This window comes from Trichosurus vulpecula, chromosome 1 (genome assembly GCF_011100635.1).
Source record: "Trichosurus vulpecula isolate mTriVul1 chromosome 1, mTriVul1.pri, whole genome shotgun sequence".
Lineage (NCBI taxonomy): Eukaryota > Metazoa > Chordata > Mammalia > Diprotodontia > Phalangeridae > Trichosurus > Trichosurus vulpecula.
In genome coordinates, this window is record NC_050573.1 from 384,035,644 (window position 1) to 384,060,805 (window position 25,162).

The 25,162-nt window shown below is 39.7% G+C and overlaps 1 protein-coding gene across 1 annotated transcript in view; it reads left to right on the plus strand.

Moving 5' to 3' along the window:
* Nucleotides 1-1,341: 1,341 nt before the first annotated feature.
* The window catches only part of ME2 (malic enzyme 2), an 83,332-nt gene continuing 59,511 nt past the window's right edge, over nt 1,342-25,162 (plus strand). Inside the window, exon 1 of the mRNA XM_036760720.1 lies at nt 1,342-1,557. The gene's annotated coding sequence lies outside the window, so the exon portion shown is untranslated. The remainder of the gene's footprint in view (nt 1,558-25,162) is intronic.

Consider the following 25,162-nt stretch of genomic DNA (forward strand, 5'->3'; position numbering starts at 1 on the left):
AAGAGGTAAACGAGAAAGGGAAAAAAAATTCAGGAAATAAACGTTGGCAAAGAAGAAACAATTTTTTTTTCCAGATGATACAACTGTTTTAGGAAACTCTTGAGATTAACCTGAAAAAAAATTGAAACAATAACTTCACCAAAGTGGCAATATATAAAATTAAAACCTTATAAATCATCAGGCTTTTTTATTTGCCAACAATCCCAGCAGACCTAGGAACATAATTCCACTCAAAATAACTATAGCATAAACCTCTTCTTTGCACTTGGTACATCTCCCTTGCACTATAGCTATTGTGTATAATTTTTTCCACCTATCAGATGCTAAGCGCTGAGAGGGGTAGAGAACTTCTTGCTATCTTTTCATCCCCAGAAGCTAACTCAATGCTTTGCATATAGTAGCCACTTTACTGTTTGAATTGAAATACCTCCTGGGAGAAGTCCAACAGGCCTGCCTTGACCCAATACTCATCGCTGGGCCTTGGGACTGGGGGATTATTGCAAACTGAAGACTGTGGACTCCAGGGGGTTTAATTCGGTTTCCTTTCTATGGTCCATCTTCGCGACTATGGTGCCAATGTTGGGGCTTCCGGGTTGGAGTCAAATGAAGTCAACTCTCCCTCTCCGCTTCACAAAACCCAGCGACACACAAAGGATGGATGCCCCTGGCGGCTCTGCACACATCCCCATCCCCTTCTCCTCTTCCCAGGGATGCACGTAAACCCCAGGGGGTCGGGAGTCCGTTACTTCTCCCTCCACGCTCCATCCCCCTAGAGCTTCATCCTCCTCCTCCACCGTCCTTCCCCCGCCCTGCCCCAGGCGCCAAATCTGAGTCTCTTTCTCTCCTAATCAGTTACTTCTTGGCCCGAGCCCACTGGGGCTTCGTTCCTGACCAGCCTCCCAGGGCCAGGAGGTCCGGTCCCCGCCAGCTCGCTCTCCTTCGCCTCAGGGACTGGTTGTCCCCAACCACCTCCTTCAAACACAAGCCTGGCATTCGGGGGCGCGCACTACAGGCCGCACTGCCCTTACCCCCATTCCCTTTCTCCAGCTGCAGGGCGCAGCACGAGTTTCCGTGTTTCCCTCGGGGCGCTCCTCGCGGCTGGAGAACCCAGCACGGCTCGCGCCGATAACAGAAAGAGGAGGGGAGTGGGGGGAAGGGGAAATGAGCAGTGCGGTGGCGGGAGGGGGGGTAAGAGGACGAAAGGGGAGGAGTCTAGGGGGAGCCGGAGGAGACGACGCGTGGCTCAGCCCCACCCCTCCGGGGTGGAATCTGGCTTCTCCATTGGTCGGCGCGTGACGTCAGTCTCTTCCCCGCCTCGACGACGAGGCCGCGCCCACCCATCTCTTTCCCTGCACCCCGCCCCTTTACCGGATCTCTCTAGTGTCCGCCAGGCCGCCTCCTTCAGCCGGCGCTGAGCCTCAGCCCGGTAGTCGCACGGAAAAGGGGGAGGGAGGAGAGGCGGCTGCGGCGGCCGGGAAGGAGCATTGTCTGGGCAGGTGGAGGGAGATACGTTGCCCCGCAGCCAGCAGCACCACCTGTCGCTTGGCTAGGAGCCCGGTAAGGACCCGTGCGGGCGGCTGCTGGGTTTCCGGGCAGGGTGAGGGGAAGAGGGACTGCCCTCGGCCGGAGTGCGAGTCTTGCCCCTGGGGCCTGACCCCGGGTGCGTGGGACGGTAGGAGAGGCGGCAGCCCCGGCCTCCAGCGCCTCCCTCCCCACCCCCGCCTGGCCGGCGGGTCCTGGGGGGTGCTACACCCGCGGCTATTTCCCGACGGCGGCGACGCAGGGACCCTGGTCCGGGGATCGTGAAGATGGACGGAGGGAGGGACTCGGGGCCCCGGGACGTTCTTCTCTCTCTCTCTCTTCCTCCCACCTGTGACCTCGTGCGACCTCCGGCCACCTTCCCCAGCTCCGGGTGGTGAGGCACTGATGGTCTTAGCAAGAAAGAGCAAGAGCATCCCTGCGTGCCCTCCCCCCAACAGAGTTTGCCTTTGGAAAGCAATCCTGAAGGTGGGCATTTCTATCTGGATTAATTTATTTGGTGTGCCCCGGTGACCCCTCCTAGAGGCACCTTCCAGTTTTGGAATTCATATCTGCCACTGGGGGACGGGTGGTTGTTTTGTTTTAGATAGACGGGCCTGTTTTAGGAAGCAAAAGTCGGAAGAAAGAGATAGTTTAGAGAAATTCAAATTCAGTTGCATCTATTGAATGGGCAGCAGGTGGTTAGTTTTGGTTCGGTTCGGTTCGGTTCTGCCTTCCTAGGGATAACCTCTCTCTCTACTTGTGTGTCAAATTTCCTTGGCCCTAAGGATGAAATATCCATTCTTGGTTCCAAGCAGATTCTCGATGATGATAATGATGAGTCTTAAAAAAGAAAGATAATAATTGCCTTTGGTGTGTGTGCTGTCACAAATATGATCAAAATAATAAATTGCAAGAGATACTCTCTTAGGAAATGTTTTAGGCTTCATAAAATGATCACTCTGTAGCAGAGAGCCCAGCAGTTAATGTAGCTTTGCAATTTGTTTTCATGTTTTAATAGTATCACTAACATCTTATAAACCCTAACCCTTTTAAATCATAAATATCCACCTCTTTATCTTTCTCAAAGCATTGTGGAAGATAGAGGAGAGAAACATTACTATTCAGAAAAAATACTTAACTGCCTTTTTAGCACAGAAATCAGGATGGACTAAATCTACCAAGTTGTTTACTGATTATTTTGGTAGCACTTAGTTAACTAGCTTATAAATTCAGGGGAAAAAAACAGGTAAATTAAGTTATTTTTATATTAAAAACTTTAAAGGATCAAACTTGTTTTTTATTTGTTACTTTGTAAGCTGGCTTTTAACCTGTAGGTGGCTTTTCTTTTTTAAAATGACAGTTATAAAGACTAGAAAGTTAGACATACAAAATGGAACTGCTGACATGGCTTTAACAATAAAATGACTAGGAAATGTTGGGCATTGTATTTTTGGAGCAGAGTTGTGCATTTCTTTTAGAATTAGGACAAACTTTTCCATATTAAATTTTTGAAAAATCATCCTTTCTTTTCATATGTATCCTTCAAATTTTCTCTGGGATCTGTGCAGAGGCATAGACCAATTCAAATTCCATCCCAACATCCATCCCCTTTTTCTTGGGACTTTTTTTTTAGTGGCCATACACATATTCCATGAAGGGAGCTTAACAAACCTAAAAGGCATATACTATACAAAATGTGTATCTTATGTCTTAATAAATAGTATACCTGTTAAAATATTCATATTATTTATTTTTATCATTTATATAAAATAACACAGCATTTACATAGGCTTGATTTGATCGATAGCAACTCTGTGAAGTAGGTGAGGAATATAGCACATATCACCACTTTACATGTGAAGAAACTGAAGCTCAGATAGATTAAGTTATTTGTCTAAGGTCATAAAGCTAACAGAGAGTAGAGCTGGGGCTTGAACATAGGTCATATGACCTCAAGTGTAGTGCTTTTGCCACAACTCTAGTTTGTCAGACTAAAAATTATGCTAACCAAGAAAACTTTAGTCAATGTTTTGAGTGTTTCCTGTTTTAATTTCCTTTAATTTAAAGGAAACCTGATAGGTTTCCTCTCATTCTGCCATTCCACTCTGACTAGAACTATTCATGTATTGTTTATATTTAATTTTAGCTTACTGTTAATGTGAAATTAAATTCTAATAGGCTTATGTAATTTTTAAGCTAAAAGATTAGGGTTTCTCGTATATGTAAATTGGTGTAATTGTAGAAAATTGACATTAAAATCAATGGTGTTATCCTTTGAAAAGAGTGGAGCATTGAGTGAAAATAGCTAGCAGGAAAAATATGCTTGATTGTATTATATGAAAAATAGCAAAATTGTATTTAAAAGGGACCATTTTAGTTTCTTGAATATATCTGTTTCATAATTTTAATTATTGGTGCATATTTCCATTTAAACTATAATAATGAAATATATATGTATAGTATGATTGTTTAGTAGAAAGTTCTTTGTTGAATGCCATGTCATCTTTGCTGTAAAGACCTTAATCACAGGGAAGTAAAAGTATTTTAGAGTACAGTAGAGTTCTTTTTTTACATTATGCCATAGTCAAGGGAAGTAATAGCGCTTTGTCTATTAAGGTCAATGTAACTACTTTGTGGCTCCTCACTACTAAGCATATTATTATGGTAGTTTGGACAAAGGTCATGTCTTAAGTACTCTTACCCTTAAAAATGTCTGCAGTAAATTGCTGTGAGTTTCCAGGACTGAAATGTACATGTACCTTGTTTTATACAATAGAAGTTTTAGAAAAGCTGTATGAAAGTGAAATTTTTATGGAATTATGTTTAAAACACATTAGAGCAGTAGCCTTCAGACTCTTTTGATCACATATCCTTCTCATAAAACATTTTTGAGCATGTACACCCCTAGACATATATATGTCTATTTGTAAATTATATACATGTACGACTGTACTAATTATGCACACAAATTATATAACAAACGTATATACGTATATATATTTATATGTATAAATATACTGATATAAAAATTTATATTTTATACATGTATAAAATATACTGACAAATTGAAATTAAAAAGAGTAGGATAAAAATGACATGATATTTGATCCTAGAGTCAATAGAGAGCTCCTAGAATTTAGCAAATAGAGTCCTGATATGATCAGACCTGTGCTTTAGGAAAATCACTTCTATCTTGGAGGATAGATGGGGAGAGGGAAATGAGACAAGGAGCCATGATGAGAGATGATGAGAGCATAAAATAGGATGGTGGTTGTATGAGTAGATAGAAGTGGGCAGATGTGAGAAACAAGATTTGGCAGTTAACTTGCATGTATGAGGTGAGTAGAGTGAGGAATTGAGGATGACACTGAAGTTGCAAACCAGGGTGACTAGAAGGATGATAGAATCCTCCAAGGTAATTGGGAAGTTTGGAAGTTAAGTGGGTTTAGAGAAAAGAGAATGGAATGAAATTTGCATTGCAGAACACAATCCATCCATGCCTATTCATCTGGCGCCACTCACTATCCCGCTGATGATGGAAAAGAGGTCAGGAATTCTTATCTGCCATGTATGTAGGACCAGCTGCTGCAGCCAAATAGTGATCCTGGGGGGTTAGGGTATTGGGCACACTGGAAAAAAGAGGATTTTCCTGGCAGCATCTGTACAGCTGCTGTGCAGATGCCCAGACTGGGTTAGGTTATGACAGCCCTAAGAGCCACAATTGCTGCCAAACTGGGGAAAAGGTTGAGAGTTTACATTGCTAGAAGAGAGGCTTTGGTAGTGTTGGGAGATAATAGGTGTGGTTGTGTTGGAGACAAACCCCCTAATTGTCCATCTCTGGGAGAGTGAGACTTGACTCCCATTCTCACCTTGGATTACTTGATCTTGTACCCTTTGTAGTCATTCCCTGGCTCCACTTTGTAGATTACCACATGAGATATTTACAGACAAATTACTACCTACCCCTCCCTTCCTCCCTCCTCCCTCCCTCTCCCTCTCTCTCTCTCTCTCTCTCTCTCTCCCTCCCCCCCTCTCCCTCTGTCACATACACACACACAGTTCCAAACACATAGAAATCTGGATTATTCTATATTGGATTTGCTTAAAGGAGTGCGCCTATACTTCTTCCAGCAATAATAATAGCTCACATTTCTTTAGTGTTTTAAGGTTTTTCCCACAACAACCTAGTGAGTAGGTAGTACTGTGTTTTTCACTCCATTTTACTAATGAAACAGGCTTAGAAGTTAAATGACTGACTTTTCCATTGTTATATAGCTAGTGTGGATTTGAACTCCAGACTATATCACACTACCTAAACTAACTGAACAGATGATTTTGAAATTTGATTGAGCCACTAAGTAGAATTCATTGTTACATAATAAATTTATCACAACTCCAGAAAGCTTAAGTAGATTTTGAGACAGCTTGGCATAGTAGATAAGGTGATAGGAGTCTGGAAGAACTGGCTTTAAATTCTGTCTTTGTCTCTTATACTAACTATGTGACTTACGACAAATCTGTTAGACTACTAAGTTATAGGAGTTGTAGTTTGTATTGGTGGAGGGAGTTCCCATATTGGAGATACCCACCACAGTTACAAAATTATAGATCTGAAATTACAGATCCTTCACAGGACTTTTATTTAATAGACTTAAAGGGATTTAAAAATGTCTAAATTAAAGATGTTCTTGTTTTCTATATTGATGTCTGTGTTTATAAATAACATGAAAAATTCCCCCTAATGTTGCAACTTCCTGATGATAAAAGAAATGTCAGGTTTAACACCTCCAAAATTGAACTCCTCTCTTCCCCTGAACCTTTCTTCAAACTTCCTATTTCTGTTGATAGTGCCACTATCCTCCCATTCATTCAGGTTTGAAGTCCCCTAGTCATGATTATTTTGATTCTTCCCACCCCTTCCCAACAGTTATTGGTTGCCAGGTCCTTTTCATTATACCCCTATATCCATCATCTCTCCATTCACACTAAGACCACCCTAATTCTAACCCTTTAGCTCTAAAGCTTAGATGAGCCTATTACAGTTTGAAGACAGCCCACCTTCTCAGCCTTATTTCTTTTAGTAATTCTTTGTTCCAATCCAACTAGTTGTCCCCCTACGACTGTTTTTTAGAAAATGTATCTTTCTTTAAGATCCAGCTCTTATAGCCTTCTGTAATTTTTGAGGAGCTAAGCAGATTATAAATTCCTAGGCTTGGAGCTTGCAGGAACTTTAGAGGTTGAATCCAGCCTTCTCATTTAACAGATAAGGAGACTGAGGTCCAGAGAGACTGTGATTTGCACACAGCTAATAAACGCTAGTGGCAGGATTCCAGCTGAGCCTTAGTGACACCCAAATCCTGTGCTTTATGCGCTAAACCATGCTGCCTTTTATAAATTATAAGTTTTACTTTTTTTCTTCCAAATAATTCTGTTGAGTAAAGGTGCTCTGTGAAGTTCTGGGAAACTGTACCCCAAAGGAGACTTTTAAAAAATGTGTTACTTATAATACTTAAATACTAAGTACTGTAGGCAATTGGAGTATAGGTCTGGAGCTGGCAGGTACCTCAAAGACCATCTAGTCCAATCCTCTCATTTTAGAGTTGAGGAAATTGAAGCCTAATGGGGGTTCAAGTTACTTTTCTAAGTTGGTAAGCATCAGAATCAGGATTTGAATTCAGATCCTCTGATACCAAAGCTGGTACTCTTTCAACTAGAATACATTATTAAAATGTTTAATTTATGCTTTTTTAATGAAGTTTCCTCAGTTTCAAGGATTTTGAATTTTGTTCTTTGAGTTCTGATAATGGTACTTAAAATAACAGTCCACAATTTTATTGATTTTCTTTAAATGATTTTATTATTGATACTCTTGAGACATTTGTCGATAATGTGAAAGTCTACATAAATTTTGCGTGATATGCAAGATATATAGCTGTGAAACCACTTTAATGCTTCTTAGCATTAAAGAAGTACATTTGTAGCCTGAACCCTGTGGTTGATCCCATCTTTCCTAATGACAGTGCCACGTTCAGAAACAAGACACATTCTATAAGTGAATACCTGGAACAAATGCCTCAAGTCTCCTCTACATCAAAGGCAAGTTTTATAATGGAGCTTCATGAATAATGACTTCAGTTTTACCACATTTTAGCAAATAACTGAGGTATCCTTTTTAAACATTCTGCAGAAATGTAAAGTGGAAGTGTTTTGTTTCATGAGTGCAGCAAACACAGATTACAAGTTTTTAGATTTCATTTACGTGGAAGAATATTTTTGTTAATATAACTAAATGATTAGCTGTAGTTTATGATATAGTAGTTATTTTATTACCTTCTGCCTCTGCAAAGCCTAATAGTGCTTATCACAGAGTTATGGAGGGGAGAAAAACCTAGAATCACTGCAAAGCAATTTTATTTCCCCTAGAGAATTATTTGTCCTTTGCCATAATCTTATGTGACTGTAAAACAATAAAACACAGGTTTTTCTGCACACTGCACTCTGAAAACCTAGTTTAAGGGAGAAGGGGTTAGGGGACAGCATTGATGGTTCTTGTTAATCTTATTAAAAACAGAATCACTATACTTATACTGTTTCTAGCTCAGCCTTATTTGTTCCTTTTATTCCCTTGGATCATGCCTGTAATAAGCCTCTGTGTATCCTTGGAGGTATGGGAGCAGAATGTGGGGTAACTCCCTTAGGGTATAGAAGGAAGGGAACATTTTCTCTATATCTGTTTAAATCCTAGTGGGGTTGCCCTTCGTTATTTTATGACAGTTTTCCTTCTACTATCAGGACAGAAAAGCTAGCTCATCATTTTAGTAATTTTTAAAAATTATGATGTACACCATCTTAATGGTGGATGGGTTATGTTCAAACAATGCCAGAACATTTAGATGAAAAATGAAAAAAAATGCAAATATCTGACTATTTGGTAATTTATTACACAATTATTTTAGATTTTATTCAGATAATCTAATTATTTAAATAGTTTTATGATGATTATTATTCCTATAAATTATGCTTTACATGTCACCAAGGATAAAGAATGTACATTGTCTAGACTATGATGACCTGGGCCCAGAATTATACAGGACAAAGAGGGAACTGAATTCTCTTTAGAAAGTTGGCAGTGCTTTTTATTTTTAAATGTTTTGTTGATACCTTTTTTTTATACCACAGTCACTTCTCCCCTTAAGCCTCTGCCGTATAACAAATAAAAATAGTTAGCAAAACCAACCAACCTAAACACAGCATTTTGAAAATATTCAGCACTCCACTCCCATAGTGCACCATCTCTCTGCTAAAAGGAAGTAGGATGTCTTTTGAAATTGGTGCTGTGTTTTATTTAAAAAGAAGGAGATCATTGCATTTAATCTGATTTCTGATTTTTAAGTATTATTTTTCTTTTATATTGTTGTAATTGTATACGTATTATTTAAAAACGCTTTTCAGGCAATATGCAAGAAATTTATTGGAAATATGGTAACTTGTAGCTGCTGTTTGGGATTTAAAGTTGATGTCAGTGATGGTGTTAACAAACATTTAGGACCTGATATATTTAGAGCACTGTTAGGTGATGGAGGAGATAAATCAACTAGTCATCAAGCCTTTCTTAAGTGACTGCTACATGCCAGGCCATACGCTAGGCACTAGGGATCTGAAGACAAACTGAAACAGTCCCCTCCATCACATAGCTTACTTTCTGTCTTGAGAGATGATAGATCAACAGGTATAGTCAAAGTTGAGGTGAGGGTGGGAAATGGAATCTAAGAGGCGTAGGTGAAGAAGGACTGAATTTAGGCATGAGAGACAGCCAGGGTGCAAAGGCAGGAGACAAAAGATGGAATGCCAGCTGGGAGAAGTAGCAAGAAGCCTAGTTTGACCAGATTGTAGATTACAAGAAGGGGAATAATGTAAGAGAGTTTGTAAAAGACTTTAAATGCCAAACAGAGGAGTTTGTATTTGATCCTAGAAGCAATGGAGAGTTACTGGAGTTTATTGAATGGGAGTCTGAGATGGTCAAACCTGTAATTGAAGGAAATCACTTTGTCATCTATGTGAAGGATGCTTTGCAGTGGGAAAGAGACCAATTCAGAGGCTGTTGCATTAGTCCAAGCAGGAGGTGATGAGCTAGAGTAGGATGGTAGTAAGTCATGTGAATAGACAATGTAATGGAAATAGAAATAATAATAGTAATAGCTAACATTTATATAGCTCTTACTGTGTGCCAGACACTGTGCTAAGCACTTTGCAACTATCTCATTTGATCCTCACAAACAAACCTGGGAGGTAGGTGCTATTACTATACCCATTTTACAGATGAGAAAACTAAGTTGTGACTTGACTAGGGTCACATAGCTAGTAAGTATCCGAGGCTGGATTTCAAGTCTGGTCTTCCTGACTCTTAAGTCCGTGGCTCTATCTACTGCACTATCTAGTTGCCTCAAAAACAGTGAAAAGATTGAAAAAAGTAGAAGAAAATAAAAGATATCTCTTGCCAAAACTAATTGATCAAGGAGAGGGGACTTGAAAATCGTTGGAGTAGGTGCCACAGTGGATAGAGCACTGGCCCCGGAGTCAGGATCTGAATTCAAATGCAGCCTCAGATACTTACTAGCTGTGTGACCCTGGGCAAGTCACTTAACCCTGCCTCCAAAAAAAGAAAGAAAAAAAAGAAAATCATTGGACTGTATGAAAGACACAAACAAAAAAGGAGCCTACGCCATGTATTTCAAGAAATAATTTTTAAAAACTGCCCCAATATCTTAGAACCAGAGAGCAAAGTAAAAATGGAAAATGCACTGGTTATTATATGGGAAAACAAACAAACAAACAAACAAACAAAAACCCCCAGGAACAGTATAGGCAAAACCTAGAGCTTACAGATGAAAGAAAAAATATTGCAATCACTAGAAAGAAAGAGTTGGGTAATGAGGATGGCATGCAGGGAATGAGTGGTCCTATCCCATATCTGGACTATTCAGAGAAGGGAATTATACACATCCATAAATTTGGGTGTAGACAAACATTTAATTCAATAGGGAAATGGGAGAGAAAAGGAAGAGGCAAGAAGTGGGAGGGATTAGTCATATACAAAACAAATTCTAACCATAGAGGGTGGATTATGGAGGAGAGTTTTAAAGGTAAAAAAGAATAAGAACATGTGGTTGGGGTCTGGGTGCGAGAAAGACAAGAGGGACAAGGGAGCAGAAGCAGACTGCATGAAGTGGACTAGTGTTGAGGACACTCTTCTTTTAAGAGGCCAGAAAACAGAAAAAGGAAAGTATAAGGGAATAGGATCGAGGGAAACACACAGATAATGATCACAACTGAAAGCTATGAACTCAACCATAGAGCAAGGGTAGAAAAATGGTTTAGAAAACAGAATCCAGCAATATATTGCTTACAAGAAACACTTTAATGTTTTTGTTTTATTAATAGCATGTGTCTTAACAATATGATGATTTTAAAAATATAAATGGTATGTTCATTTTAAATCCTGTGAATCTAATAGATTATTTTTTTCAATAAATACTCCACAGTCATTCCCAGTAACAGTAATATTAAGAGCAGTCTTACCTCATTAAGGCAGCGAATTGAAATACTTTTTTAGTAGCAAGATGATACAGTGTATTTTTACTGTTTCTCTTTGGTCATGTGATTCAGTGGTTGAATTTTAATTAACACCACTACATAGCAATAAATTATAATTTAATTAAAATTAATATTGAAAAAGTTGTCCAAATATGGATATATGATATGATGAATATCTTCTTTTAGTATTCTGGCCCTTCTACACCCCTCTCCCTTTTTGTTGAGTAAATTTTTTAAAATGAAAAATAAAGTTCTCAGGACATAGCTGCATACATAGTCAGGCAAAATCAATTCCCATATTAGTCATGTCTGAAAATAAGTCTCTTTCCTCACTTTAAGTTCATCACTTCTACGTGAGGAGGAGAGTGGCGAATTTCATCTTCATTCTGTTGGACTTGTGGTTTATCATTGCATCGATCACAATTCTAAAGTCTTTAAAAGATGTTTAAGAAATGCTTGAAAGATAAGAATTCATACAGTTAAGATGAAAGGCTTGAGAAAAAGCTAATATAATTCATCAGAAGTAAAAAGGGTAAGAGTAGCAATCAGGTCTGTGTGACCCTGGATAAGTTACTTAGTCTTGTTTGCCTCAGTTTCCTTATCTGTAAAATGAGCTGGAAAAGGAAATGGCAAACCACTCCAGTGTCTTTGCCATGAAAATACCCAATGGGGTCACAAAGAGTTAGACACGACTGAAAACAGCTGACCAACAAAGCAATCAGGATCTCAGAAAAAGCAACAGCAAAAATAGATGATTAAAAGAGATAAACAAGAAGATTATGTTTTGCTGAAAGGCGTAATAAACAATAAATTAATGTCAATATTAAACATGCACCAATTGCCATAGTATCTAAATATTTATAGGAAAAGTTAGATGAGTTATAGAGAGAAATAGACAAGACTATAATAGTTGAGAATCTCAATTTACCTCCCTCCAACTTAGATAACTCTAATCAAAAACTAACCCCCCCCCCCGCCCGCCCATGAAGGACTAAATACAATTTTAGAAAAGTTAGATATGATTGACCTTGTGGAAATTATTGAGTGGGACTAGAAAGGAGCATATCTATTTTTCAGATGTGTATGGTACCTTCACAAAAATTGACTGTGTGTTAGGGCATAAAAACCTCACAAATGAAAAAAAAAGCAGGAATATTAAACATCTTTTACAGATTATAATGCAATAAAAGTATGTTTAATAAAGGCTCACTGGAAAAAAAACAATTAAAATTCATTGGAGACTAAATTTAAACAAGTGATAATTTCATCAAAGATGTCAATGTCAACAGTGATGGCAATATACAAACATTCTTTAGGATGCAGACAAAGAAGGCCATAGGAGAAATTTTATATACACTTTCATCAGTAGAAGAGAGAACAGATCAATGAATGGGCAGAGAACTAAAAAGTAAACAAAATCTAGAAAACTAACCAATTAAAAGACCCCAATTAAATACCAAAATAGAAATTTTGAAAATCAAATCAGGTCTTGAACTTGGGTTTTGAATTCAGGTCATGAAGGTCTTCCTGATTCCAGGCCTGGCACTCTGTCCACTGCCCCACCTAGCTGCCCTCTGGCTATAATGGAGAGAGTATGTAAAAGGATGTGAAATAAACCTGAAAGTGTAGAAAAGAGCCAATTTGAAAAGGGTTCTTAAGTACAAAGCTGAAGAGTTTGTTTTATCCTAATAGGGAGGCATAAAAGATCCTTGATCAGAAGAGCAACATGGTTAGACTTATGCTTTAGGAAGATTATTTTGTCATCTATATGGATAGATGTATTATGAAGGCAGAATTTATGATTTCAAAGAGAATCTCATATACGTCTGAAAGGTTCGGAACCGCAGGATATAAGGAATTCTCCAGGCAGAAGGCAGAAGAACTAAAGCATGTATTTAAACTCCACAGTAACAGACCCACAAACCAGCGTCCCCATTTTGATATTTTGATCAAAAGTTTCCAGGCCCAATAAGTCCGCCTCACAAGAGTAACCAGGAGGCCACAGAGAAGCATGATGGTATAAAGCAAAGTCGTGTACATGCTTCCCCTCTACAGTAAGAAGATTACCCACTGGTCACAAGTCCTTGCTCAGCACTCCTTGCTCCGCACGTGGGTCAGCTCTGCTACCAGCAGCTCCTGCATCAGCTTCCGCTGTAGGCATCTCTGGCTCCAACCGGAAAAGGAAAGGGAGTCTTCAAGCCATCTTCTCCCCTCTTATAGAGTTTTTGACATCATCAAGCGCCGCCTGAATGACCGGGCCGATTGGTTCTTGAGTTGGCCCCTTCCCCTAGGTTAACACCCAATAGGGCATGGCTCTGGAGTCAACACCTCCCCTCAGCCAGTCCCATGACTCATCACACAGGAAGTTCTCTGCTCACAGGCATGAGTCTCTGGGCTTCCTGCCCCGGAAGAGGTCACACAGGAAGTTCTCTGCTCCCAGGCATGGCCCAGCAAGGCTCAATGAGATAAACTGAGTCACTCAAAACAAAGGCCACTCTGGCCACAATAGACTGGAAGCCAAGAGTCCAATTAGAAGGCTGTTACAGTAGTCCAGATGAGAGGTGATAAGGACCTGATCTAAGGTGGTAGTCCTCTTTGTGTAAAGAAGGGGAAAGAAGCTAGAGATGTTGTGGCAATACAATTTTATGAGAGTGAAATAGAAATCCAGGCACTTAATCCCAGTCAGCCTGAAATTGCCAGCTGTCCACTTGAAACCATGTGGTACGATAGAATACTAGATTGAGATCAAATCCTATTTTTGACATTTACCAGATATATGACCTTGGGCAAGTCATTTAACCTCTTTCAGCATCTGTTTTTTCAGCTATTAGAAATAGCAATGACTATAAAAACTATCAATCTTTATGGGATTGTTTTGTGGGAATCACTTGAGATAATTTACATAGAGTCCTTTATAAATCTTAAAGTGCTTATAGAAATGTCAATGTTATTAGTTACCTCACAAGGTTGTCCTGAGAAAAAATATTATATAAATTTGGGATATAATTATTATGAGATTATAGGCATCCTTAGTGGCATCTGGCAAGATTAAGGGAAACCATGGTTGTTAGGGCACTGGTGTTAGTCATGAAGATGTGAGTTCAGATCCTCCCTTAGACATTTAATAGCTGCATAACTCCTATCCTTCAGTTTCTGACCTGCACTTCTGTCCTTCATTTTCCTCATCTGTAAGATTGTGCAACGTGATCTCTGACATCCCTTTCAGCTCTAAATCTGTGGTCCTAATCACATAACTTTGTGTTATATTGAATTGTTTTTAGCTTGGCCAAGTCATTTAACTTCACTAGGCTTCAGTTTCTTTATCTGAAAAAGGAGGGAGGCGGACTAAATGCCTCTGAGATACACTTTAGCTCCAGAGCTATGATCCTAGGATCCTCTTCTCAGCAAAGAGGCAGGGGTTTTGAGGGACAAGATGTTACAAACATTATCAGGACTCATTGTATTAGTTGTTTTAATATACATGTAGCTGCTTCCACAAACTCCCTAACCTGTCATTTCCTTAATCTCCTTAAGTTTCATGTCCTACTCCTTCATTATACTTTAGTCAGGCTTGCACAATATACAGCCTGCCAAAGAATTTCAGACGGCCTGTGAAAAATGTAAAGAATGTAAAAGAAAGTAAAGATGTAATGAGTGCTTTGTCTGTGCCTCACTTGACCTGCCTTCTGCTAGTCACTATTGTGCACATCATACAACTTGGCGGTTGGTTGCCACTGTGCCCGCTCTCCCCTTTGTTACATGACCCGCAGCTACCACCGTCAGTCTGTCTCTAGTCTGAGAGGAGTGATTTCATGATAAATAAAAATCTTAAATAATATGTATAATTAATTGATACTAATTGAAATCCCCCCCCCTTTTATATGGTCTCTCTGCAAAATAGTTTAATCATCAATTATACCTTTTCTTGGAAAGTGAGCTGCTAAAAACCTATCTGTGCCCCAAAGTTTAGCCTATTTTAATTTTGACCCCTCCCTACTGCCAAGCTGTGCATATCTGCATTAGATGTTGTCTTTACTCACAATTAGAAATTCTAACATTCCCCTGTCCAACCATAATCTCTTGTCATCCTATCTTTCCCTTTTTATGCATCTTATATCCTTTCTTTTCCCTAGTCAAGACCTTCTGTTCTTCTACCTCCTTCAGTATTTTCTCAAACTGGAGCCAAGATGGCGGCTGGAAAGCAGGGACTAGCGTGAGCTCCCTGCTGAGTCCCTCCAAAAACCTATAAAAAATGGCTCTGAACCAATTCTAGAACGGCAGAACCCACAAAACAGCAGAGGGAAGCAGGGCTCCAGCCCAGGACAGCCTGGATGGTCTCTGGGTGAGGTCTATCCCACATGGAGCTGGGAGCTGGGAACTGGGAGCAGAGCAGAGCCCAGCGTGAGCGGCACAGACCAACCAGACCAGGAGCCGGGCGGAGTGGGCCCTAGAGCCCTGAATCAGTGAGCTGCGGCAGTTACCAGACTTCTCAACCCACAAACACCAAAGACAACAGAGAAGGTTAGTGGGAAAAGCTGCGGGAGTGGAAGGAGTGGAAGGAGTTCGAGGTTCGGCCACCGCCCCCGGGGCAGTGGAGGTGGGGCAGCTACAGCTGCTTTTGCTTCCAGCCCCAGACCCACCTGGTGGGAGGAATTAAGTGGCGGATCAGAGCAGGAGTGCACAGCCTGCTGAAGATCTAAGCCCAGTCTGGGTTGGGGGTTCTTGGGGAAGGAGGAGTGCTGGTGTGGCAGAGCTGGTGCATCCCCCCCAAATGTGGAACATAGAACTCTTTAGTCTGCAAGCAGTCATACCCCACTGAAAAACTCAAGGGTCAAGTTAGTTGGTTGGGAATATGGCCAGGCAGCGAAAACCCACCCAGATGCAGTCTCAAACTTTGGATTCTTTCTTTGGCGACAAAGAAGACCAAAACATACAGCCTAAAGAAGTCAACAAAGTGCAAGAGCCTACAACAAAAGCCTCCAAGAAAAACATGAACTGGTCCCAGGCCATGGAAGAGCTCAAAAAGGATTTGGAAAAGCAAGTTAGAGAAGTAGAGGAAAAATAAGGAAGAGAAATGAGAAGGATGTGAGAAAACCATGAAAAACAAGTCAATGACTTGCTAAAGGAGACCCAAAAAAAATACTGAAAAATACACTGAAGAAAACAACACCTTAAAAAACAGACTAACTCAAATGGCAAAAGAGCTCCAAAAAGCCAATGAGGAGAAGAATGCCTTGAAAGGCAGAATTTCCCAAATGGAAAAGGAGGTCCAAAAGACCACTGAAGAAAATACTACCTTAAAAATTAGATTGGAGAAAGTGGAAGCTAGTGACTTTATGAGAAATCAAGATATTATAAAACAGAACCAAAGGAATGAAAAAATGGAAGACAATGTGAAATATCTCATTGGAAAAACCACTGACCTGGAAAATAGATCCAGGAGAGGTAATTTAAAAATTATTGGACTACCTGAAAGCCATGATCAAAAAAAGAGCCTAGATATCTTTCAAGAAATGATCAAGGAGAACTGCCCTGATTTTCCAGAGCCACAGGGCAAAATAGAAATTGAAAAAATCCACTGATCGCCTCCTCAAATAGATCCCAAAAAGAAGTCTCCTAGGAATATTGTTGCCAAATTCCAGAGCTCCCAGATCAAGGAGCAAATACTGCAAGCAGCCAGAATGAAACAATGTGAGTATTGTGGAAACCCAATCAGAATAACCCAAGATCTGGCAGCTTCTACATTAAGAGATCGAAGGGCTTGGAATGCGATATTCCGGAGGTCAATGGAGCTAGGATTAAAACCTAGAATCACCTACCCAGCAAAACTGAGTATCAGGCTCCAAGGCAAAATATGGATTTTTAATAAAATAGAGGACTTTCAAGCTTTGTCAGTGAAAAGACCAGAGCTGAATAGAAAATTTGACTTTCAAATACAAGAATCAAGAGAAGCATGAAAAGGTAATCAAGAAAAAGAACAAGAAAAAGAAATCACAAGGGACTTACTAAAGTTGAACTGTTTTGTTTACATTCCTACGTGGAAAGATGACGTGAATGATTCATGAGACCTCAGTATGAGGGTAGCGGAAGGGAATATGCATACACACACACACACACACACACACACACACACACACATATACATACATACACATTCACATACATATATACACATATATACATATATATATACATAAACATATATGTGTGTGTATACATATATATATAGAAAAAGAGAGAGAGAGCGGACACAGGGTGAGTTGAAGATGAAGGGAAGATTTCTAAAAGAAATAAAAGCAAATTAAGGGATGAGAGAGGGAGATAGGGAGAGATAGAATGGGGTGGATTATCTCGCATGAAGGTGGCAAGAGGAAGCAGTTCTGTGGGAGGAGGGGAGAGGGCAGGTGAGGGGGGAATGAGTGAATCTTGCTTTCATCAGATTTGGCCTGAGGAGGGAATACCATACATACTCAATTGGGTATCTTACCCCACAGGAAAGAAGAGGGAAGAAGATAAAAAAGGGGGGGGATGATGGAGGGGAGGGCAGATGGGGGTGCAGGTAATCAAAAGCAAACACTTTTGAAAGGGGACAGGGTCAAGGGAGAAAATTCAATAAAGGGGGATGGGTTGGGAAGGAGCAAAATATAGTTAGTCTTATACAACATGAGTATTGTGGAAGGGTTATACATAATGATACACATGTGGCCTATGTTGAATTGCTTGACTTCTTAGGGAGGGTGGGTGGGAAGGGAAGAGAGGAGAGAATTTGGAACTCAAAGTTTTAGAAACAGATGTTCAAAAACAAAAAAAAAATAGTTTTTGCATGCAACTAGAAAATAAGATACACAGGCAATGGGGCATAGAAATTTATCTTGCCCTACAAGAAAGGAAGGAAAAAGGGGATGGGAGGGGAGTGGGATGACAGAAGGGAGGGCTGACTGGGGAACAGGGCAACCAGAATATACACCGTCTTGGAGTGGGTGGAGGGTAGAAATGGAGAGAAAATTTGTAATTCAAACTCTTGTGAAAATCAATGCTGAAAACTAAATATGTTAAATAAATAAATTTAAAATTAGAAAATAAAAAAATAAAAATAAATATTTTCTCAAACTGTTAATGCTACTCTGGATTTCATTTTCCTCTCTCTCTCTAGCCATAACCCAGTAGTAACACATTTCAGCTCTGTGCCGTCATCTCCTCTTGAATCCCTTGTCTCCTTGTCCTATCCCTGCTTTTCTCCTGCCAAACTTCAGACCTCTGCCCTGGGTTACTCCTATCATTGATCTCCTGTACTCTTATTCATGAGTCCCTGAACAAAATTGGAGGAAGTTCCACAACCATGCTGAATTGGTACACTATACATTAATGTTATACAAAGTTAACTAGGCCATCACTGCACCAAATGACTCCGTTTATTTTTCCTTGATACCCTATTGTTTTAATAATCTGGCTAGCAGCTCCTGTGGGGGCATAAGATCCCCCCCACAGCCAGCACCCAGGAGGCTGCTGGCATACCGGGAAAGCACAGGTTCTTTTTATCTGCTTAAACAAGGAAAGCACGGTGAAGGGGTTGACCAGCTTACTTTAGTCCAGCATTCAGTTAGCATATAGACAACATTCATTTAGTTCAGGGGAAGAAACGCCAGCATTCAGTTAGCATTCAGTTAGTTCAGGGGAGCATACAGGCAACATTCATTTACTTCGGGGGAAAAAGCGAGCACCCCGAATTTCAGAACTAAATACAAACAAATTACAAATGTCAACAGATGGACCCAATACAGATTCATTCACTTACTTCAGGGGAAAAAGCCAGCACCCCGAAGTTCAGAACATTCATTTAGTTCGGGGGGGGGGAAACAAAACTAGCACTCCAAACTTCAGAACAAAATACAAACAAATTACAAGCATCAGCAGACAGACCCAATACAATTCATAGTTACCAACATCTGGGCTCAGCCCAAGAGCAAGGGCTGGCCCAGAGTCACGCTCGCCACTGCTCCCACGCCAACCAGAAAAGGAAAGAGGGCTCTTCAAGCTGTCCTCTCCCCTCTTATAGAGTTTTTGACATCATCAAGTGCCGCCTGAATGACCAGGGCCGATTGGTTCTTGAGTTGGCCCCTCCCCGTAGTGTAGACTAGGTTAACACCCAATAGGGCAAAGCTCTGGAGTTAACACCTCCCCTCAGGCAGCCCCATGACTCATCACACAGGAAGTTCTCTGCTTCCTGGCATGGTCTCTGGGCTTCCTGTCCCGGAAGAGGAGCAGCAGACCCAGCAATGCCCAGTGAGGTAAACTGAGTCACTCAAAGAAAACAAAGGCTATTCTGGCCACACCTATCTCTCAACAGAAGTTATTCCAGACCTTTTCTTTCTTCCTGAAGTCTGCCCGCACCATACCTTTTCCTCATCCTTTCTCACAATGGAAGGCCTTCCCTTTTAATTTACTGAGAATACTGTGGTCATTTGTTATAAGTGCCCTCTTCTCCCTTTCTCTTCATCTCAAATCCCTTTACATCTTCCCCCAGTTCTCTCTTCCTTCTTTCAGTTCCTGACAAAGAGGTGCAACTTCTCCTTGCCAATAACCCTTCTACGTGTGTGCTTGATGCTACACTCCCCCATCTGGTTGCAATTTCAATTATCTCACCCCACCCCTGAATCTTCAGCCTCTCTGTCAATTTATTGTTTCCCTGCTGCCTTCAAAACATGCCCAGGTTTCCGTCTTTAAAAAACCTTCACAAGACCCTACCATCCCTCAAGCTATCGTCCTGTGTCTTTCTTCCCTTACTCAGCCAAACTCCTTGAAAAAGTTATCTATCCATCTACTCATGATGGAAAATGCTGTGCACATCCAGAGAAGGAACTGATGGAAGCTGAATACAGATTTCCCTTCTTTATTTTTTCGTAGTTCTTTTCTTTTTCTGTTTCTTCTTTCACAAAATGACTAATACAGAAATATGTTTTACGTGATTTCATATACCTATCAAATTGCTTACCATCTTAGGGAGATGGGGAGGGAGGAAGGGAGATAAAACATATCGTAGGGTCAAATATACATCAAACTAAATTTTAGTTTTCAAAAGCATATTCAGAAAGCAATCCATGAAACTAATCTAAAAAGCAAAATGACCCTCAGTATTGTGTAGCACTTCTCTGCTTCTCCAGGGCTGGTGGCAGAAAAAAAAATGAGGCAGGTTGCCAAAGCTCTCACTTACTTAGTCTATCATAAACATTAACTTGATTGTTGATACTGTGATATGAAATCCTTGTCCATTGACCAGAGTTGACATACTCCTGGAGGAACTGCATCATCTCAGTCTTGACATTATTGTATAAAATGAAACCAAAAGACAAAAGAAAGTTGTAGCTAAATGGAAATGCCAGTTCACAGATTCTCCAGGGAAGTGGAAACAGAGGAATTGGCATAGTTGGTTTTATTGTGCTTTAAGGGGGAAGGGGGAGGTGGCATGCAAACAGGGAAGAGGAATATCACGGGATGCTTGGTCATTTCATACTGCATTTCTCATGATAAACATTGGCAAAAATACCACCACGATTAAGGCAGTATTTTTGTTTAAGTTAAAGATAAAAATTTTATTAGAGATGAAGTTTAGCTGTTGAAAATCAGTTGCTACAACCAGCAGTTTATCAGGGATCAGAAAGAGATGAGAGCCAAACACAATGCCAGTTTCATATATGAAAACTCTTTTATGTTCTTAAAGTGGAAGATTATGAGCCATATTGCTTCATGAAAGGTCAAGAAGGAAAAAAGTGATTGAGAAGTCTATAGAAAGCTTATCGAGAGATCTAGGTAAGCCATATCACCATTTTTAAAAAAATAATATTTTAATTTTTCCCCAATTACATGTTAAAACAATTCTTTAATATTTTTTTAAGGTTTTGAACTACAAATTCTATCCCTCCTTTCCTCCTGCCCCTCCCTCAGATGGTAAGCAATCCAATATAGGTTATACATGTGCAGTCATATAAAACATTTCCGTATCAGTCATTTTGTATACAAAGAAAGGAAGGAAGGAAGGAAAGAAAAATAGTACACTTCAGTCTGTATTCAGACAATAACAGTTCTTTCTCTGGAGGCAGATAGCATGTTTCATCATGAATCCTTTGGAATTGTCTGAGCTAGAATAGCTAAGTCATTCACAGTTTTTCACTGTACAATATTGCTGTTACTGTGTCAACATTCTCCTGGTTCTGCTCATTTCACTTTGCATCAGTTCATGTAAGTCTTTCCAGGTTTTTCTGAAATAATCCTGCTTATTATTATAGCACAATAATATTCCATCACCATCATATACCACAGCTTGTTTTGCCATTCACCAGTTGATGGGCCTCCCCTCAATTTCCAGTTCTTACACCACAAAAAGAGCAGCTATAAATATTTTTATACAAATAGGTTCTTTTCCCTTTTTAAAAAATCCTTTTCATAATGGAATACTATTGTGCTGTAAGAAATAATGAACAGGTAGATTTCAGAAAAACCTGTAAAGACTTACATGAACTGATGCTAAGTGAAGTTAGCAGAACCAGGAGCACACTATACACAGTAACAGCAGCATTGTGCAATGATTAACTATGATAGACTTAGCTCTTCTCAGCAACGTAATGATCTAAGACAGTTCCCAAAGACTCAAAATGGAAAATGCTATCCACATCCAGAGAATGAACTATGGAATCTGAATGCAGATTGAAGCATACTATTTTCTCTTTCTTTTTTTTCTTTCTCATGGTTTTTCCCTTTTGTTCTGATTCTTCTTTCACAACATGACTAATGTGGAAATATGTTTAATATGATTGTACATGCATAGCCTATAGCAGATTGCTTGCCATCATGGGGAGGGAGAAAAAAATTTGGAACTCAAAATCTTATAAAAGTGAAGGTTGAAAACTATCTTTAAATGTAATTAGAAAAATAAAATACTATTAAGGTGGGGGGGGAAGTATAAATTTTAAAAAATAAAAATCTCTTAGTTCCAAATTGCTGTCCAGAATGTTGAACCAGTTCACAATTCTACCAATAATGCATTAGTGTCCCAGTTTTCCCATATCCCCTCCAACATTTATCATTTTCCTTTTTTGTCATATTAGCCAATCTGTTAGGTGTTAGGTGGTACCTCAGTGTTGTCTTAATTTTAAGCCATATCATCTTGAGAGAGCTTTAAAGATGAAACTGAAAGGAGGAAAACCAAAAAAAATTAAAATGAGAAAGGTTGTGTATCGGTAATTAAGGTGGGACTTTTTTTACTCTTTTCTCTTTTAGAAGGCTAAAGTAATCAGGTGCCCTTGATTAAATCTTACTAGGTGAAAAGCCCCAGGCCCACACCCTTTTGCTAAGTGTAAAGCCCCAGGCTCACACCCCTTTGCTCATTAGGTATGAAGCCTTTGGGGCCCTAAGATGGGCATATAAACTCACAGGTTAGCATTTTGTTTGGGGCTTTCACTCACTGGAAGAGTGTTGATGTGGAGACTCTGGGTAGCCACCAGGGAGCCCTCTTCCCTTCCCCCACCTTGGAAAAAACCCAGATGTTGGTGCTTCTCTTTTTCTATTTATGTGATGTCTTGATCAGACAAATCCCATCTGTTGAATTGTGTTATTTGCTCTGTTTATATTGTCTCTTTGTGATTTCTGTTTGTATTTGCTCTGAAGTTCAGGGTGCTGGCTTTTCCCTTTAAATTAAGTGAATGATATATGTATGTTTGATTAAAGTGAGATTGTAAACCCCTTAAAGTTACTTTCCTTAGAAAGCAAATCAAAGAACCTGTGCTGGCAGCCCTTGTTGCTAGTCTTGTTGGGTCTTACACCTCTACAGAAGCTGCTTGCCATGTCGTTACAGGTTGGCCAAGATTTTTATAGCCATCTTTTTTCTCCATCAATGACAGTGAAGTCACCATATTTGAACTCTATCATCAAAGTTTCTAATGTGTTATATGAGAAAGTAGAAGTGGCTCTATTTCTTTGCATTCCACATCATCAATTCCCATCCATTTAAGTTCACTGACACCCAAGATGTTGGTAGTTAATCTTTCCCTCTTCTGTTTGACCATATCCAGCTTACCTTGGTTGACAGATCTTACATTCTGGGTTACTATGCTATATTGATCTTTATAGCATCAAACTTTCCTTTCATCACCAGATACATCCACAGCTAAGCTTCATTTTGGCTTTGGCCCGGCCACTTCACTCTTTCTAGAGTTACTTGTAGTTGTCCTCCACTCTTCCCCACTCATCTTCCTATGTCATAACAATAGAATAGGAATGACAGAGCTCTTCAAGAAAATTGGAGATGTTAAAGGAATGTTTCATACAAAAATGGGCATGATAAAAAACAAAAATGGTAGGAACTTAACAGAAGTAGGAGAGATTAAGAAGAGGTGGCAAGAATATACAGAAGATCTTACCATCACTGATAACCATGATGGTGTGGTTGGTTACTGATAAAGTGCCATTCATCCTGGAGATTGAAGTCAAATGGGCCTTAGGAAGCATTGCTAACAATTAGGCTAGTGGAAGTGATGGAATTCCATCTGGGCTATTTAAAATTCTAAAAGACGAAGCATTAAAATGCTGTACTCAATATGCTGGCAAATTTGGAAAACTCAGCAGTGTTCACTAGAATCGGAAAAACTCAGTTTACATCCCAATCCTAAAGAAGGGCAATGCCAAAGAGTGTTCAAGTTACTGAACATTTGCATTCAGTTCACACATCAGCAAGGTTATGCTTAAGATTCTATAAGCAAGGCTTTAGCAATATGTGAACTGAGAATTACCGGAAGATCAGGCTGGTTTTCAAAGAGTAACTAGAAGCCAAATTGCCAACATTCACTGGATTATGGGGAAAAGCAAGAGAGTTCAGAAAAACATCTACTTCTGCTTCATTGACTGTGCTACAGTAAAGCCTTTGACTGTATGGATCACAACAAAATGTGGTAAGTGCTCAGAGAGATTGAAGTATCAGATTATCTTACTTGTCTCCTGAGAAACCTGTATAAAAGTCAAGTAGCAAGTTAGAACTGAAGATGGAATGACCGATTGGTTTAAGATGGGAAAAGGAATACAACAAGGCTGTATATTGTCACCTTATTTATATAACTTACATGCAGAGTGTGAAATGTGAAATGCCAGCCTGAATGAATCAAAAGCCAGAATTAAGATTGCTGGGAGAAATATGAACAATCTCAGATTTGCAGATGATATCACTCTGATGGCAGAAAGTAAAGAAAGATCAAGAAGCATCTTGATGAGAGCGAATGACGAGTGTAAAAGCTGGCTTGAAGCTTAATATCCAAAAAATCTAAATACATACATCAGTACATATATACATCCAAACTAGAGATCAGAAGGACCTGAGTTTTAGTTTTTATTTGGTCACTTATTTGCCTTTTGATAAGTTATTTAACTTTTCTTTCCCTACAGCCCTTTTCTCTTATTAGTCAGTTCCTCTCAGAATCCCTATTTTAAGGAAGTATCCAAGTTAGCCATGTTCACTTCTTCCTTTCTCTCCTAGCTCCATTTTTTAATGTAAATTAGTTTATTTTTATTTTCCACAATGCACTTCCATAAGTTTTAAATTTTCTCCGCCTCCCTCTTGTACCCCCTCCCCAAGACAGTGCAATCCGATACAGGCTCTACATATACATTCTTATTAAACATATTTTCACATTAGTCATATTGTAGAAGAATTAGAACAAATGGGAGGATTTGTAAGAAAGAAAAAACAAAACAAAAAAAGAGAGCAAATAGAATGCTTCAATCTATATTCAGACTCCATATTTCTTTCTCTGGATGTGGATAGCATTTTCCATCATGAGTATTTTGGAGTTGTTTTAGGTCCTTGCATTTCTGAGAAGAGCTAAGTCTATTAAAGTCAGTCATCACATAATGTGGCTGTTACCGTGTACAGTGTTCTCCTGGTTCTGCTCACTTCACTCAGCCTCAGTTCGTATAAGCCTTTCCATTTTTCTAAAGTCCACCTACTCATCATTTCTTATAGCACAAGAGTATCCCATTACATTCATATACCACAACTTGTTCA